Raw genomic sequence first — 16,869 nt, forward strand, 5'->3', positions numbered from 1 at the left:
TAAATCTTTTTAGATAAAGATATCACAATATTAATTACATTTATTTATTTTTGTTTTTAGTTTCAATTTCAGTAGCTTCTTTATAGTAACTATAACCCATTTTTCAGTCGATGCGTTAATTACTATGCTTTTTAGCAGAGGATGGACTTACGTAACCTGAAATTATCCTTTGTCACATTTTTAACGGGAAAATGCATTGCAACATAAAATACATAAAAGTTTCAAATCTATTCGATTAAGATTCGAGTGTACTTAAAGTACTCTTTCTTTTCGCCAAAGTACTTAAAGAGGATTCGAACGTATCTCGTAGAGGTTCGAGTGTACTTAAGAGTACTGTCTGCTTTTGATAAAGTTCTTATAAAAGGTTTGACCCTAGCTCGTAGAAGTTCAAGTATATTTGAAACATACTAAATCCCATCTCTTATTATGGTATTACATTCTTTCTTCAGAAAATAAAATTTATTAAACGATGTCAAATATTATTTTATTCAAAGAATGTTTCCCCGGGCTTACACCAAATGTCCGGGGGTATTTAAAATATTATCGCTTATTGCGGACGCTAAATAAAATATATAAATAATAGAAGCATGAAGATAAAACAACAGAAAATGAAAGTATAGGCAATGCACACACAAATATTACATTTTTAATATGCTCAGTTACTATAGCTCGTATCAAGAAAAGAGTATAGCAAGCGATCTTCATAGGCCATAGACATACAACAATTAGGTTCAAAACATTTTTTTCTTTCTCCTAATATTCACACATGTAATATTTGTTTCGTAAGAAATTTTATATCGATGAAAGAAGCTTTGAAATTCGATTTTAAGTTCTCAAGAAATATTAATTAAATTGCCAAAGTTGTTTCTGTTTGTGAAATCTTTGAAATCGGTTAACAAGGTACAGTAATTGGCTCCTCTGCCCTGTTTGCAGCTTTTTGGATCTTCGAAAAATTTGTCTTTTAAAAAACAGAATGCTGTGTAGCACTTTGAAATTTTTCAAGGCTGTTTCACACACCGTTCCTTACTTAAAAACCTGCAAAATTTCTGGTGACGTAATCAGGACCGCGGCTCGCATTTTCCGGCGGCTAATCATCTTCGCGCACGACTTTATACGAAAGTGCATGTTGCACTACGTGCACTCACAACAGCTGATGTTATCCGACTTTTCGTAAAAGTTCGGCGCTGTCGGCGGTGTTCTCGCGGATATTCGTTCGTCATCCTGGTCTCGCGTAGACAGCATGAAATTCTGCTTAAAAACAGGTGGTTCGTGTGCGCGGCCGGGTGAGCACTGACGAGGAATTTATTGGACAAAAGAAGCAAACGCACGTGGCAAGGGAGAGAGACAGAAAAGAGAGAGAGAGAGAGAGAGAAAGAGAGAGAAAGAGACAGAAAGAGAGAGAGAGAGAGAGAGAGAGAAAAGGAACTGCGAATGTTCCAAGTTTACCGCTTGTCCTTCAAGACTTCGACGGCTCTCGCGCAGCTTTCCATTTATTGCCGGAGTTTAAGCGGCCGCTCTTGCCAACTTGCGCGGACATTATGCCGGAAAACATGGAAGATAATCCGACTGGAATTTAACTGGATGGATGACGAACTTGTGACGACCGCAACGAAAACTTTTTGCCGCTCCTGTGCTCACTGGGGCGCAGTTCCGTGGTCACATTACAACGAAGAAAACGTCGACGACTATTTAACGAGCCTGACTACTGCTCGAAGAGCGCGACTTTTTGAATTTTCCCCGAGAACACTGTTGCGCGCGATGAACTCCAAACACGTGGACTTATTGATACGTAATTCCGAAAGACTCAGTAATTTTTTGAAGCAGGAACATCGAACTTGTCAGAAATGATTAAATATTTAATCTCTTTAGGGATACCGACACATATGCGTACACTTAATTTTCTTAAAATTATGATTAATTCTAGTGCAAAGAAAATGAGAATCAGTAGAAAATTCGCTAAAGAATTCCTCAGCAATTCCGAAAAATCAAATGAGATGGATGATAAATAAAAAAGAAACAATTAAACAGATAGTTTCCTACTATAAAAATTCATCCCTAAAGAGGTTAATGAAACGCCTTGAAATGTTTCTGTAACAGAGTAACATTCTGGAAATTTCAAAAAATTATAAATTGGTTTCGATTATTCAACAAAGGGATCGGCCGTTTTCAATTTTAAGGCTAGGACTTCGTATTAATTTTATTCTTCGCAAAGTTTCAGATAAATTGGCAATATTAAATTAACAGCGTTAGGGATGCTTCGTTTGAAGTTGTCGAAATTCAGAGTTTGCGAATTAAAAAGCCCTCGAAACGTTACAGGTCACGTGCTTGCTATAAAGACAGAAGAATTCTACCCTTTGGGAGCGGGTCTGCAGTTTGCGAGTTTCTCCGCCAGTTCATGAATTTGCTATTGCTACGTGGAAGAGAGCATGATACTGGCTGCGCCGGTGCAAGATAAGAAAGGTAACCGCAGCGATAATATAATGAAATGACCTAATACTTTTATAACAATTCTGCTAACTGTTACAGATGAGACTGTCAGCGGAGTCGCCCGCGTTAATTGGACGAAACATGTAAAAGAATCGAATACTTTTTACGACAATTTTATACAACGATAGAGGTATGCATCCCTTTAGGGTTTATTAATCAATTGCGAATGGTTCGATTAACGTTTGCACATAAATGGAATCCGAATGCATTGTTCGCAGCTTCTCGACGATAACCTAAGTGCCTATTAAGCTAGATTACTCCCAGAACAAGGGGAATCGATGCACTTAATACCCAATACGGCACAGCACTTAATACGAGAACATCTTTAATCAACTATACACCGAATCGATTTTACTTCTTAACTCTATTGATAACGTTTTTATAATATCTAACTCTAAATGCACTCACTTAATGCTAATTAATATTAATTATGTGTAATATTTGAATGTGAGGTTTTAATGATTTACTGTAGCTTTTGATAACGTAGACAAAAAATTTTGTAACGCTTTAGATTGTAATAAACCTCATTTTCTGAACATACTTTGATATTTGATCTTGTTTGTGACTGAAACTAAGCATCGTGAATGATTCAATTCATATCTGTCGGAGAACAGGTTAAAATACGATCGTTTAACACGAGAAATACCGGAATAATGTATTTAGGTCTACTGGAAAATTCCGTCTGCGAAGTGAAAAAATATAATCAATTTTATGTACATTTAATTACATTTATTTTACAATTTAATTTCGTTACCTATTATCTCTAGCCAGCGTGATGGCAATTTGTAAATAACATTTCTAAAACATATATGTCTCAAATGAACATATGCATACGTATTAAACCTCGATATGACACTGTCCGATAGAACTTTCCGGCAGATATAATATATTGTTTCATAACAATGTGAATTCTATTTGATTTACTTAAACTTCGTGCAATTTCTGTTATCACTATAATTTACATATAGTATGAAATCATCAGAAACTGATTTGGTAGTTCTACTGCTAATATCATTAGACAACTACAAACCATGACATTAGGTATTTTATCAGAAGCGTTGGTAAAGAATTAATTAAACAATGAAAATTATTCCATCGAAATGCTACAATTTAAATATAAAAGTCTTGCTAATTTTAAATTGTAAATATATTGAATGAATAAGGCACGGAAGTGTTCGAAGACTCTTTAAAATGGAATAACTTTTTTGGAATACGTATAATATAATATATAATCGTCATGGGATGTTAGAGGAATTTTTATTCCAGATAATTGCTAAAATGCTGTATTAAAGACTTGCAATTTGTTCGCATAATAAAAGAATTAAACAATTAGGCATTTTAAAAATTTTTGTTGCAGGCTTAAATAAAGAAGTTGAAAAAACATAATTTTCTAATTCTTCTATCATGCCAACAAATTGCAATTTTTCAAAATAATTTCTTAACCATTGTCTACCTAAAAAGTTCAATTATAAAAAGTTGTTCCGTTTTGAAAGATGTACGTATACTTTCTACATCCTATTACTATAGCTAAATATTTATTGCTAAAGTATAGCTCTTACATATCTTTTTCTGCGAATTACAATTCCTGCAAAAATTCAAATAAAAGATGCATCTGTAAATTAGACGACCACAGGGATCAAATAAATGTGAAAAATAGATTGTCCGACTGAAAGCAAACGTCACCAGTGCACAAAGATCTACAGTCGAAACACGATTGATCCACGCAAGAAATTAAAATGGTTTCGCTCAATCGCGCCGACACGCCTAACACAATCCCTAACACTGTTCATCCATAAACACTGTGATTCGTGTCTCGCGATTGCGCTTGAAATCACGCGCAACTATGCAGCGCCCGCCTCCCCATAAATTAATTGTAACTGATCAGTTTCAATCAGTTAATCGGTCGGTGAAAAGGGAATCGTTATTTGGTCCAACGCTCTCGGTTCGCGGGGGCGTATTCGGCGCGCGATAGACCAGCATCCTGTTGCAAATAACTCGAGAGAGTAACACGAGTTCGGTATAAAACCAAAATTCGGTCCGAGCCCGACCCTCCGTTCCGGTTCCAATTTGCGCCGGCTTATCCGGCCAGAGGAGCGAAAAGGATCCGGTCGCTTGAAACAATCGGAATCTCTGCTCCTTCTCTCTCTCTCTCTCTCTCTCTCTCTCTCTCTCTCTCTCTCTCTCTCTGTCTCTTTTTCTCTTTTTTCGAGCCTTTCTCTGCCACGTCGGATGGCACGCATAACCGACAGCCAGAAAACTGACGAACCGGACCTATGTGCATTAGCTGATGAAAGAGCAACGGTTTAGCCGGGCTTTTTGACTTCGGGACCTGCTCGAGAGGCAAACGCCGCCGCGCCAGTCGGGTGAAGCTCTCGCGCCAAGCGGAAAGCAGAAACAGCAGTCGCTATGAGGATAGCATCTGAATAATGGAGGCTGGTCGGTGTTACTGCTGCCTGGATTTTTGGATGTGCGAATCTTGAGCAGCCGCTCGATCTAGATTCAAGCGATAAAAGCTAGATTGTATGGGGACTCTGACGTTTCAGATCTTGCTTTATGTCGCTCCGTCGAATGAATATGTCATATTCACCCAGTTGCGCTCCAGCAACAAACCACTGTCAATGCATTGAAACTTTTCTCCGCGTATGAATCTTGAATGGAGATTTTCGGTCTATATGAACCATTCTACTCTAATTGAAAAGTTGAATACGTTTTTAGCAGTGGTATGGTATAGTTTATATTTTATGTTAGTATTATATATTTTTACGTTTAATATTAGCCAAGTAATTATGTCTTTCTCGTTTAAATAATTGTTCGAACAGGTTTCAATGTTAACAATTACACGAAAATCTTTAGAATCATTTACACAACTCTTGGAATAAGAATCATTTTTTGAATGTTGTTATTTAAAATTACGGTTAGTGATAATAAATAATATTAGAAAGTAAAATCATGTGCAACTGATGATATAGCTACATATCTGATCTGATAGTGTAAAAATTGAACGATGGAAGTAATATTTTTATATTTAATATTTAACATATGATCTAATATTAATTTAATATTCGATATTTTTATATTTATATTCTATTTCTTGAAATGTAAAATTGAATGAAGTTGAAGATGTATTAATTAGCTTTCCATTTTCATTGATTGATGATGATATTTTGTACATTATATTTCTAATATAAGTTTTAACTTGATTTCATATTTTAATGATATCAAAAGTTATAAAGATTCAAGGAAAGAAGCAATTCTATATTCATTTTCACAATTTGTGTTTATAAAAAATTTACTAATGAGAGGTATTGGAAAAAATGGTTTTACTCTTACGTAAGACGATCCTCGAAATAAAAATGTAACTTTTGATAGCATTGAAATAACAAATAGAACTACAACTTACATTAGAAGCATTATAAACAAAAGATTATGGTCAGCCAATGAAGATGAAAATGTAACTAATACACCTTCAAGTGTATTAGGTTTTTCATATTAGGAAATAAATATTGGGAACGATGACAAATCAAAACTCGAAACATATCTGTGAGAATCACGGATAAATCATAATTTAAATCTGACGAACCAGTGGAAGCGTGACTTTAAAAAATATAAAAAATTATCAAATTTGGCAGAGGTATATTCAAGTAATCTGGTTACGTCTGTTAGTTCAGGAAGTTTATTTTCTACGGCTGGAAATATCGCGACAGAAATACGCAATATTTTACTACCAGAGACAGTTGACCCATTAATATTTTTATTGCAAAATCAAAATGTAATATGGAACATAATCGAAATGCAGAATTTGATTTATTTGAATATTTATGTAGGAGCTGTAAAAATATAAACTGTTATTTCCACCGTACAATATTTATATCATCGAATTTATTTTCTCATGTATCCGAAATTTACGTACAACTTATCCAAAAATCACCAAATATATTATTGTAAAGTTAAAAAACAAAATGTGATAGCCGATCAATAACTGTTAAATTTTGACGGAATCAATTGTCTCCGATAACGTTTAATTCCTACATTGGAAATTTCGAGCGTACTTAGCGAGCGTCAAATTATTCGAATAAAATTTGATACGAAGAATTTATTCGACATGTTGTTCGAATAAAATTGTATTTGAATAATGTGAAACTCTGGCGAGTGTAATGAATGTCCTTTTGGAAAAATGACTTCGTACAACAGCAGCTAGATTCAATAACATTCTGTGCCACGTGTACCACTGGCGGTACACGCTTAAATAACTATCGAATGCGATAAGAAAGTGTTTTATGACAAGTTAGAGTCTAAGAAATAATTTCCGCCAAAAGAATGGATAAAAAATAAGTCTATTTTATAGTTATATTGACAATAATTAATAAATAAATCAAATTAATAAATGAACATAATATATTGACTTTTAAAGCTTCAATTGATCAGAATGAAGAGTCGACTAAATACAATTCGGCATGGAACGTGTTAATAGATATACATACTGACTCGTTAACAACTCTGTAATAGAACAGAAACATATAAAATATTATTCGGACCTGTTAGCATCTGATGATCCGAATTTGACAGCTTCTTAGATTTCCCGATGGAAATTTCAGAAAGATTAGATATTAAACGGCTCGCAAAAACTGGTATTAAGGGGATTAATTAATCGACTACGGCGCACCGTAGGGCACTAGTGTGCGTTTTATCCTCGAACATTTATAATCCATGGAGTCGATTCTCACACCTGGACACTGTGTATACTGGTGTAGAAAGATCTTGGTGAACTTTCCAGTCTCCAAGCTAGCAGAAAATGAAAACTGGGACTCCGTGTGGATTTTATACCAACAAAGTTTAGATTTAAAAGATTGTTAAGTAGCGAAACTGTTGGTACATAAAATGAAAATACTATGAACCAGAAATTTTAATTCAGATTTATAATTAAAATGGCTTCGAGTGCAAAGGATTAAAATAACTTTTTTGGCACTCTACTAAATGACATACATCTTATTTAGATAATAAAGAAATTACTCTATTAGATCATAACTAGAATGCTTTTCTTAAATGTTGCTGCTGATTAGAATGACAAAAGAGAATAAAGAACACTTTAACCTTTTCATCTGAACCCATAACGAAAATTTAAAAAATGCATTTCGTAGATCTTGGTAAATTACATATATGCATGTCGAAAATTTTATCTGATTCAGTTGATTTTCATATGAGCTCAAACGAATTAAAGATCGCCAGAATCGTAGTTTGCTAATTAATCAATATGTATGAAAAATGTGCAGTTTCTAAAATCTTTTCATAGGTTACGCGTTAATTTTTGCGTTAAGGTCGTCTATATTACACGTTAACGCCTTGGACGTCCTGTTAGGATGTTTCTCTGTCCGAAATCCTCGAAATTGTAATTTCGTAGCACTCCTTTTTCCTAGTGAAAATTGAACACTTACGTGACCACAACGGCACCGCAAAGGACAATATTATTATTCTCGAGGGGACTATTCATATTGGTTTCCGTATTCGGAGCGTTTCCGCGCCGTGGAAACGTAGGTGGAAGATGAGAGAGAGATATTTCTCTTCCTGTCGACGCCTTTAAATAACCTTGAACTAGCATACTGCAAGATTAATTCAATTTAGAGAAGAAAACGTAATGAATTAAAATTTATTCATCAAATTCCATGCAATACACTTTTATTTTATACGCATTTGCATATTTTCACTCTACGCCAATGTACATATTATTACTCTACGCAATTCTGCATATGTTTAGTCGACGCGAATGCATTAATATCTTTGTTCTGTGTTAAATTAGATATTTTTTATTTATATTAAAATTAGGTATTGTCTATACATGAATCGATAATGTCAGCTTACAGATAGCATAATCTATAAGTACATAACGCTTTCGACACACGAATGTGATAATATCTTATTTTACCTTAAGTGTTTATTTTCAAAGTAGAAAGTTACGAAAGTAATTATTATTAATTGTGATGGCCAGAGGTTATGCGATTGTACTTAATCTATATATATTTTATGATACTAACATGTGATATAATAATTAACCCATAATTAAATAATTATGATCGATTTATTTTCCTACACTTTGGACTTTTTTTGAAGAAATTTGCGATCTTCCAAGTTATTTAACAAAGTATATAACCATAACAATTCTTGAACCTTTAAATATATAAAACGATCACTACAAATTTTTAGACACTAAACGCAGCATTAATAAAAAAAATCTATCGAAAAACTCGCTGGTCGCCCAACAATAAATCATATTGTTGATAATCTACATCAAAGTTTTTATTCAACAAAAAACAAAAGTGACAAGAATTTTTCTTTTGAGATTCTATACTTTCTTTGACAAATTATTACGACATTTTAGTAGAAAATTAATTAGCTTAGAAGTTATAATTTTTATCCCGGACGCTGATTAAACGCCGCACGGACGTCTCCTCTCCTAATTATTTTCACTCGATAGCAATGTTCGCCTCGACCAAGCGTTCCTTTGACCGTTCAAAAGAAGCCGCAACCGTACACCCGGATAAAAAGGGCACGCTTTTGGAATTCACCCAGTTCGAACTCGTACTAAAACCCGAAATTTCAAAGTACAGATTTTCTGGGGCGCACGTGAATGATCATCGTTTCGGCGACTGGCTTCGTAAGCGACGAGCGGATCGATTCCACAGCCAATTTACCAAATATTCGAGCATCTATTTTCTTGGACAACGTGGGCCGAAATTTATTTTTGACGTTTTCTAATGCAGCTTCATTAAATCTTCAAGAAATAATCGTAGCATGAAAAACACAAAGAAATAAACATTACATTCGCATGTCAATCCAAGTGCATGTAGGTTTGAAAAAAAACTCAGATCCTTTTGTCTTCCAGTTTCATGACTTTAAATAATTATTTCACACATCCTATTAATTTATACGTTTTCAATGTTTTACATATTATTGGATATTTTATTAACGAAATACATTCTGACTTAATTTAAATTACATCGTTTAACAACTCTATAGAATAAAAATCCAGTACGCTTCACACTGTTGTAATTTAAACAATGATTTAAAGTTTTATTAAAAACTTGCCACGTTCTAAAAACTTATGCCTCTTTTAGTAATATTTTAGGAAATAGACGAATTAATTTCTAATGAATATATCAAAAGGAAGTGTACAATGTGTGTATATATATATATATATATATATATAATGTCAGTATATTGTATTTATTTTATTAATCATATTTGTTAGCAGCTAATTTTTCTATATATTAAAATGTTACCACAAGAGGAGCAGAACATTAAATTATTAGTTCAATTGTAATTTTTATTATGCTGTAGCTGTTACATGATGTAATTTAAATGAAGTCAGAATGTGTCTTTGTTAAAAATCCCAATAATATGTAAAACATTGAGAACGTATAAACTAATATGATTAAGATAATAATTACTTATAGTAGAACAATTAGAAAACAAAAAGACCGGAATTTTTATAACAGTGAGATTCGAATGCATTTGGATAGCTCCCAACGTGAACATAAAGTTCATTTCTTTGTTCCCTTAAGCTACGGTCGCTTATTAAAGATTTAATGAAACCGCGTCGCAAAATTTCTACGATACATTTTAGCCGATGACGTTCAAGAAAATTGGCGTTTCGTTCCATTGTGCGCCGGCGAACCTTTCATTAAAACAATCAGCTGCAACGAAGTAGACTCGTTTGCAGCGGCGCCGTTCCCCGTAACAAATTCGGCGTGCACGCAGCATCAAAGTCGCCCGACTTTCCGGTCCGAGGGCAATTAGAGGCCGCCCTTTGCGGCGGTTAGCCTCCGTGGCAGCTGAAACCCGGCAATTTTTCCGTGCCGTGCGAAATTAAAGCCGAAAACGGCCGGGGCGGTGAGCTGTTACGCGTGATTCGCGAAGGAGAGCCATTGTGTAACGGTCGGTCAATAAACAGAAATTATTTTCCGGTTATAGCGGGCGGGAGCGCGCGCGCGCGCGCGCGGAATCCTCAGGCCGTGCTGGATATTTTATATTCATTGCGGACCGCTTCGCAGCCGGGGCAATTTCTGCAACATTTACGGCTCGCTGTCCCAGACCGAACGTAACGTCGCTATTTGCAGTCCGTCTCCTCGGTAACACGCGAATTATTTAGGCGGCGGCTATTAACGCGGTTAGAAAACGTCATTTTTCGACGCGGAAGACTCGCGCCTCGTTCATTTTTACCCGCGCCACGTGTCCGGCCAATTGCGCCGGCTCCTCCCTTTCAATTTTCAATGTTTACGCAAACATATAATACATTATTTTCCGGAAACGATTTAAGTTTAGTGCAGTAGGCTTAATGTTTTGCGCTGTAACTACTTGTTAGACTCCCAACAAAAATTTTATACAGAATCTGTTAAATATAAATGTTATTACATTCTTTTTAAATGAAATCAAATTTGATGCTCTTGTTATGAAAGTGTAGGACTAAAAGTAAAGGAAGATATAAGAAATAAAATTTATCTCGGTGTATCAAGGAAATTATGATATATAATACATTTCTTGGCAGTGTAACGAGTCAAACTCATGGTAATTTGATTTGGAACAAGGTGACTAAGAAACTAAACGACCTATCCAATTGTAATTTGAAAAATTCACAAAATCAGTTCCTTTAATATGAGATTGCATAATGTCGATGAATTTTTCTTATTTTTAATTTTTTAACAAGTGCATCGAATGGAACAGACATATCTATGAATGGGTCAGTGTAACAAAATTAATTAATATTGGTATTAATCTAATGTTCACCCGGTAGACACGCCACGCCGCTGCGAGCGATTCTCTACGCATGCGTCGTCGCACCACCGCTTGCATAGCGACTTTTCCCAAATACCTTCAACATTTACATTTAAATATTTATCGAGTTTATCTGAAAATTGACTGCTGATTTACAAACTGTAGTTTAATTATCATTTCCCTTATTTGTAACATAGCAATTTAATTCAGATTAAAACGCCGACTCTTCATCAAGGTTTTCCATAAAACCGTGCGGCACGTAAAGTTTTAAAATACACACGTTCGACTGGGAATTGAGCACAAAAAAAGCGTTTGACAGCTTTTTTGCCCGGTTTTTTTTGTTAGACCACGTATTTGCGAATGCGGAATGAATTTGATCGGACGACGCGAAAATCCATCGATCAAAGGTATTGAATTACAGCATTTTAATTTCCGCGGGCGGCCCGCGAGTCGCGGTAAAAAGGTTTCGCCGAGGGAAATTCGTTGCCGGAGGTAAACGCGGAACAAATTTTTTTATTACGGAATTTGATTAGCGGCCGTCGGAAATATGGCGGTTAAAGGGATTAGCGTTTCGACGTTTTTTCGTTACAATTTATTCGGGGCGCTATGGAATTGCAAAGGGAAGTCTTCCGGTGGCGTGGCTTGGCGAGGCGAGGCGCGGCGCGGCGCGTCGTGACGCGAATGCAACTCTCGGCGGACGGCAAGCAACGAGGCTCGATAACGGGAAACGATCGATTCGTTAAGACAGAATGATTGCATCAGCGGTTCTTGATGAACCAGGTATTAGCAAAAGAATCGAGAAGCACTGATTGCAATCTTCTGCCGCGCGGTGGTCTCCGCTTTTCCTGTCGGCCGGGTCAGTTTTACAGATTGCTGAGCGCAATGTCTCGGAGCCTGCCGGCTCAATAGAGGGAACTTATTGATAAGAAACAAACGAATCGACCTCCGCTTTCTATGTTTCTTCAGTTTTCCTTGTGATTACCGAGCTGCGGCTTCATTTATGTTCGCGATTTACGAGCATTCATCGTTCGTTCGAAAGTTCTCATCAATAATCCGGTTACACTGATATCTACAGGCTAATGATTGTGAATCATTCTGTATCTATGGCGTCTGGACGTTTGAAAAATATCAGAACACATTGATGTTAATAAACAATGCTGAAATATCTATTTCATTGTCCTTCAGTGAATGAAATAAATATTTTATATAGTTTTACAATCTGGTAATTATTTGAGAACTACGAAATATCTATTCATTGAAAACTATGTACTGAAGAATGTTCGTTGAAAATTGTAGATTGCGAAACATTTATTTATTAAAAACGCTACTGCATGTTACAAAAACGATTGTATTGTAGAATGTGTTACAGAATTAGTGATTATCGTAAGATAATTAATTTATGTTTTAGTTTTCCGTAGAATCAAAGCACTAGGTATGTTTTTTAACACATTATCTCAAAATAAATTGAACTTAATTATTTCATTTCGAGTTAATTATATTACACATAAGCATTATAAAATTCCTATAGATTTCTATACCCATTTTCTGTAAAAATTACTTTATAAAGTGGCTTTCTATTCATGAAACAACCTAAACAAGCTACATTATCAACTAGCGTACTATTTGTTCTTCCTAAGATTCACTCGGCGAGCTCCCTCAAAATTAATCACATGCTCAATTTTTTAACATTTTGTTGCTATATTTGATTATATAGACATTTTAACACACCATACTCATAACTCTGAATAGATACGAAACAGTGACTTGTTGAAATCTTGTCCATTGTCATCCGCACTGTGCATCGCCCATACGTATAATAAATTTACGACAAACATTTATGCAAATCGGATTCCATAGAGTTCGTTTCATATGCAACAACGTTACATAGAAGATTCGTCAGAACGAAGATTCGCGAGAAAGATATTGATTAGTGCTTCGTCAAGAAGAAATCCGTCCGAACCGATCTCCCGCTGATATGGGACTTTGCACAAGGAACAAACTTCCGGCGACGAGCTACGACCGCGTCGGTCGGTGCGGGGCGGTGGTTCAATCTCGAACTGTCGAAATATCACTCGTCGAGTGATCGACATACGACAGTGCAGGAAACCGTGGCTACGTTCAAACAAAGCGCAGTTCAAAGCGACTGCATCGCTGCTGCATCCGCATCACAGGAAGTAGGATCCACTGGAGGGCCAGAGCGACTCTTTCTAACAAAATCTTACGATTGTTAAATATTAGATAAAAATAGTATACTAAGGAACTGTCGCAGAGGAAGTTCGATATGTGACAGGAAGTCGCCAAGGTTTGTTATCAGTTGACATGTTCTTTAGATATGTCTTTTAAACTATTGAATTTACAGACGTGTATTTTTTCAGGGAATGATAAAAGAATCTTTGTAACACGTATCAACGTGTATCTTGTTTATGAAGCGATAAGAGATATTTTGTTACGATGAAACTTGCGGTTAGTAAAACGAGAAGTCTTAATAGTACAGCGAATTTACTGTTATTTTAAATCTTTTTCTAGCAAACCGCATAATTATACAATCATCGATATTAGACTGAAAGATTGTACGCATTTAAATTATTTAAGGTCTTCTCTTGTCGATTCATTAACATTTTCTATTTTTTCAAACATTAAATTCTCGTATGAGATTTGTCAGTGTATCATATGTTGCTAATTCATAGTTAGTTGTGAAATATTGATCATACAAAACGGGTTTTAATTGCATATAAAATTGACAGGACTATTTATTAACATTCGATCATAGAAAATGTTTTAATGTGCACACATTTTCAAAATACATACGATTGCATGGAAACCATCATTCATTCATATCGTTGTTTAATTTTCTGAAATCAAGCGCAATCAAATGCTTGAACAAGTTTAATAAAGATCTTTATCTCGTTGCAATGTAATAAAGTATCTTCCAACGTAAACGAACATTTTTCATTATTTTTTTCCACAATAATTATACCTACGAGCACATAGATAAAGTCAATATGGAAGCTATAAAATTTAATGAACCGATAAAGTGAAATATTTGTGTAAAATCTTATTTTTTAATGAAAACTAATGATACACTTACCGACAAGAGTCAAGTTAAAAAACACGTTACACAGACACGCATTCTTCAGTGCATTTTTAATTTTTTTATAATTCCTTAATTTCTAATTTTTATTTCACTTTTGTACTTTTGTACTTTTTATATTGTTTCAGTTTGTTTTTACGCTTTCTGTTTCGTTTTATTTCGTATTTACGCTTTTTATTTCGCTTCGTTTTGTGTTTGCGTTTTTGATTTCATTTTATTTTGTGTTTACGCTTTTCAATTCATTTTATTTCGTGTCTATGTTTTTCATTTTGTTTTATCTTGTGTTCACGCTTTTTATTTATCATGTGCACTAAATAAATATGAACAACGTGTTATATGCTTCACTGTACGTATTTTTAATTTAATTAAACTTAAATTTGCTAAAATTGCAAATTTTACTGAAATGTTAACGATATGTAAAATTTCATAGTTTTTGGCAGTAGATGTACCTGTGAAAAATATTTCTGTAACTTCGTTTCCCATTTTAAATTGACAAATAATCATAGGAAGCGACTGCCAGGGATTGTTCCAACGATCATGGAGCATCCCAGTCGAATTCGCGACCGAATCAAGCTTAAAGAGAGAAACTCCATAAGAAAGAGGGAACGTCAAAGCGAGTTCGCCGTGAATCCTTAGCGAAGTTGCCGGGTGTTTGCCGAAACAAGGTAAATTTACAAGGTAACTTTACATTACAAGCAACTTTATTCGCTCCACGGTGAATTCATGAATGTTCCAGCGCTCGCTTCCTCCCTTTCGCACTCCGTAAATCGGCGCGAACCTCGTAAACACGGCGATTATCAATCTTTGATAAAGGGTGAAAAGGATCACGGAAATTTCTTTGTCGCCCGACTACCGAGACAATTCTCCGTTTTCCTTCGCAGCTTACCAACATGCCCCTTAAATTATACGACGGTAAAATTAAAACCGACTCCCTCGTGAAATTTGGTTAAAAAAGACAGCTGCGAAATGTAGACCATAAACATGGAAATTTGAAGATCCACGCAGTTCAGAGGACTCGTTCCCTTAAAAAGTTTCCTCTTGCAAGTTGGATCCAATTTTCTAACAAGTAGTTAGCAAACTAAATGCTGAAAAAAGTGCTTGCCACGGGTCGTATGCCGAAAATGGGGATAATGAAAAATTTATATACAGAGAGTTAACGATAACTAAGGTTTTATACAGTTAATTCGACGAAGTTACTATTGATTCTTGAAAAATTAAGGTAAATAATTCGATATACGGTGATGTAGCTCGACTAACGTTACATTACTTCATAACAATGCCAAGATTAGATTTGAAAATATGTCATAGAAAGATTTTTACATTTGCAGTAACTGTAAAGGAAAGAATTAGAAACCAGTCATTTAGACTGATGTGGTTAACATATTAACAATTAACGTATACGCAATTATAACGTAATAAAAGTGTGTAATATTTTATTTAGCCGAGTCTGCGTAGTAATGCCACGCAAGAAAGTAACTGTAGGCAGATCTACAGCTTTTCTAGTTCACGAGCAAATAATTTTTAAAGCTGAGCAGACGAATTAGTTTTACTTTCCTAAAACTAAATGCGATCGAAATAGGTTTCCGATTTCAATTTAACTCTTCTGCGATATTTTTATATGACCCAGTCCGTGTATTAGGGTTATATAGCTTTTATAATTAGCATCTTATCGAAGTACAATTTATTGAATTCAGCAAATAAATTTATCTTTTTTTATACCTTTATATCATTTCTAGATGAAATTGAATTATGCCTGGTTAAACAATTCATATTCTAATATATTCAATTAACATTTCAATTTATATTCCGTATATCATGCATATTTTATATTCTAATATATTCAATTAATATTTCAATTCATATTCCATATATCATATATATTTTATATTCTATATATTATTTTTATATTACATAAATTATATTCCATATATTATTTCTATATTACATATATTATATTTTATACTTATATTCTACATTCTATATTCAATTTATATCCTAAAACAAATGTTGTAGATTTCGTTTCATATAGTATTATATATCATCATATCACAGTGGCATCTATTTCACTTTCTCTCTTTCTGAAGTCGTCGACAATTATGAAGGCAAGCCGCGCAGCTCGAACAATCATGTCTGGTTTGCCTAAATTGTCCACTTTTGATTCTAAGCTACAGAGCTAAAGATTATCTGAAATGTTAAGTTTTATAAAATATCTAATCCTTATGAAAATCAAAGGGGTGCGATCTTTTATACATAATCACCAGAGAACGTCGTTGTAATTCTATCATAACTCTATCGTAACTCGACAATTTTGTGATTGCGACGATTATGGTGAAATTAATGCAGTATCTCTATCTTAACACATATTCGTCTGGTAATCTTGTGCGTCGCCATTCATAAAATGCCGGCATTTTTTTACACTATCTGTAGAGATGATATAGTCTATATAAAAACAGCGTAACTTGTTAAAATTCACATATTTTTCAGTGAAATTTTAGAAAATGATATAAATCAGATTTGTCTTTATT

Source organism: Augochlora pura, chromosome 4 (genome assembly GCF_028453695.1).
Source record: "Augochlora pura isolate Apur16 chromosome 4, APUR_v2.2.1, whole genome shotgun sequence".
NCBI lineage: Eukaryota > Metazoa > Arthropoda > Insecta > Hymenoptera > Halictidae > Augochlora > Augochlora pura.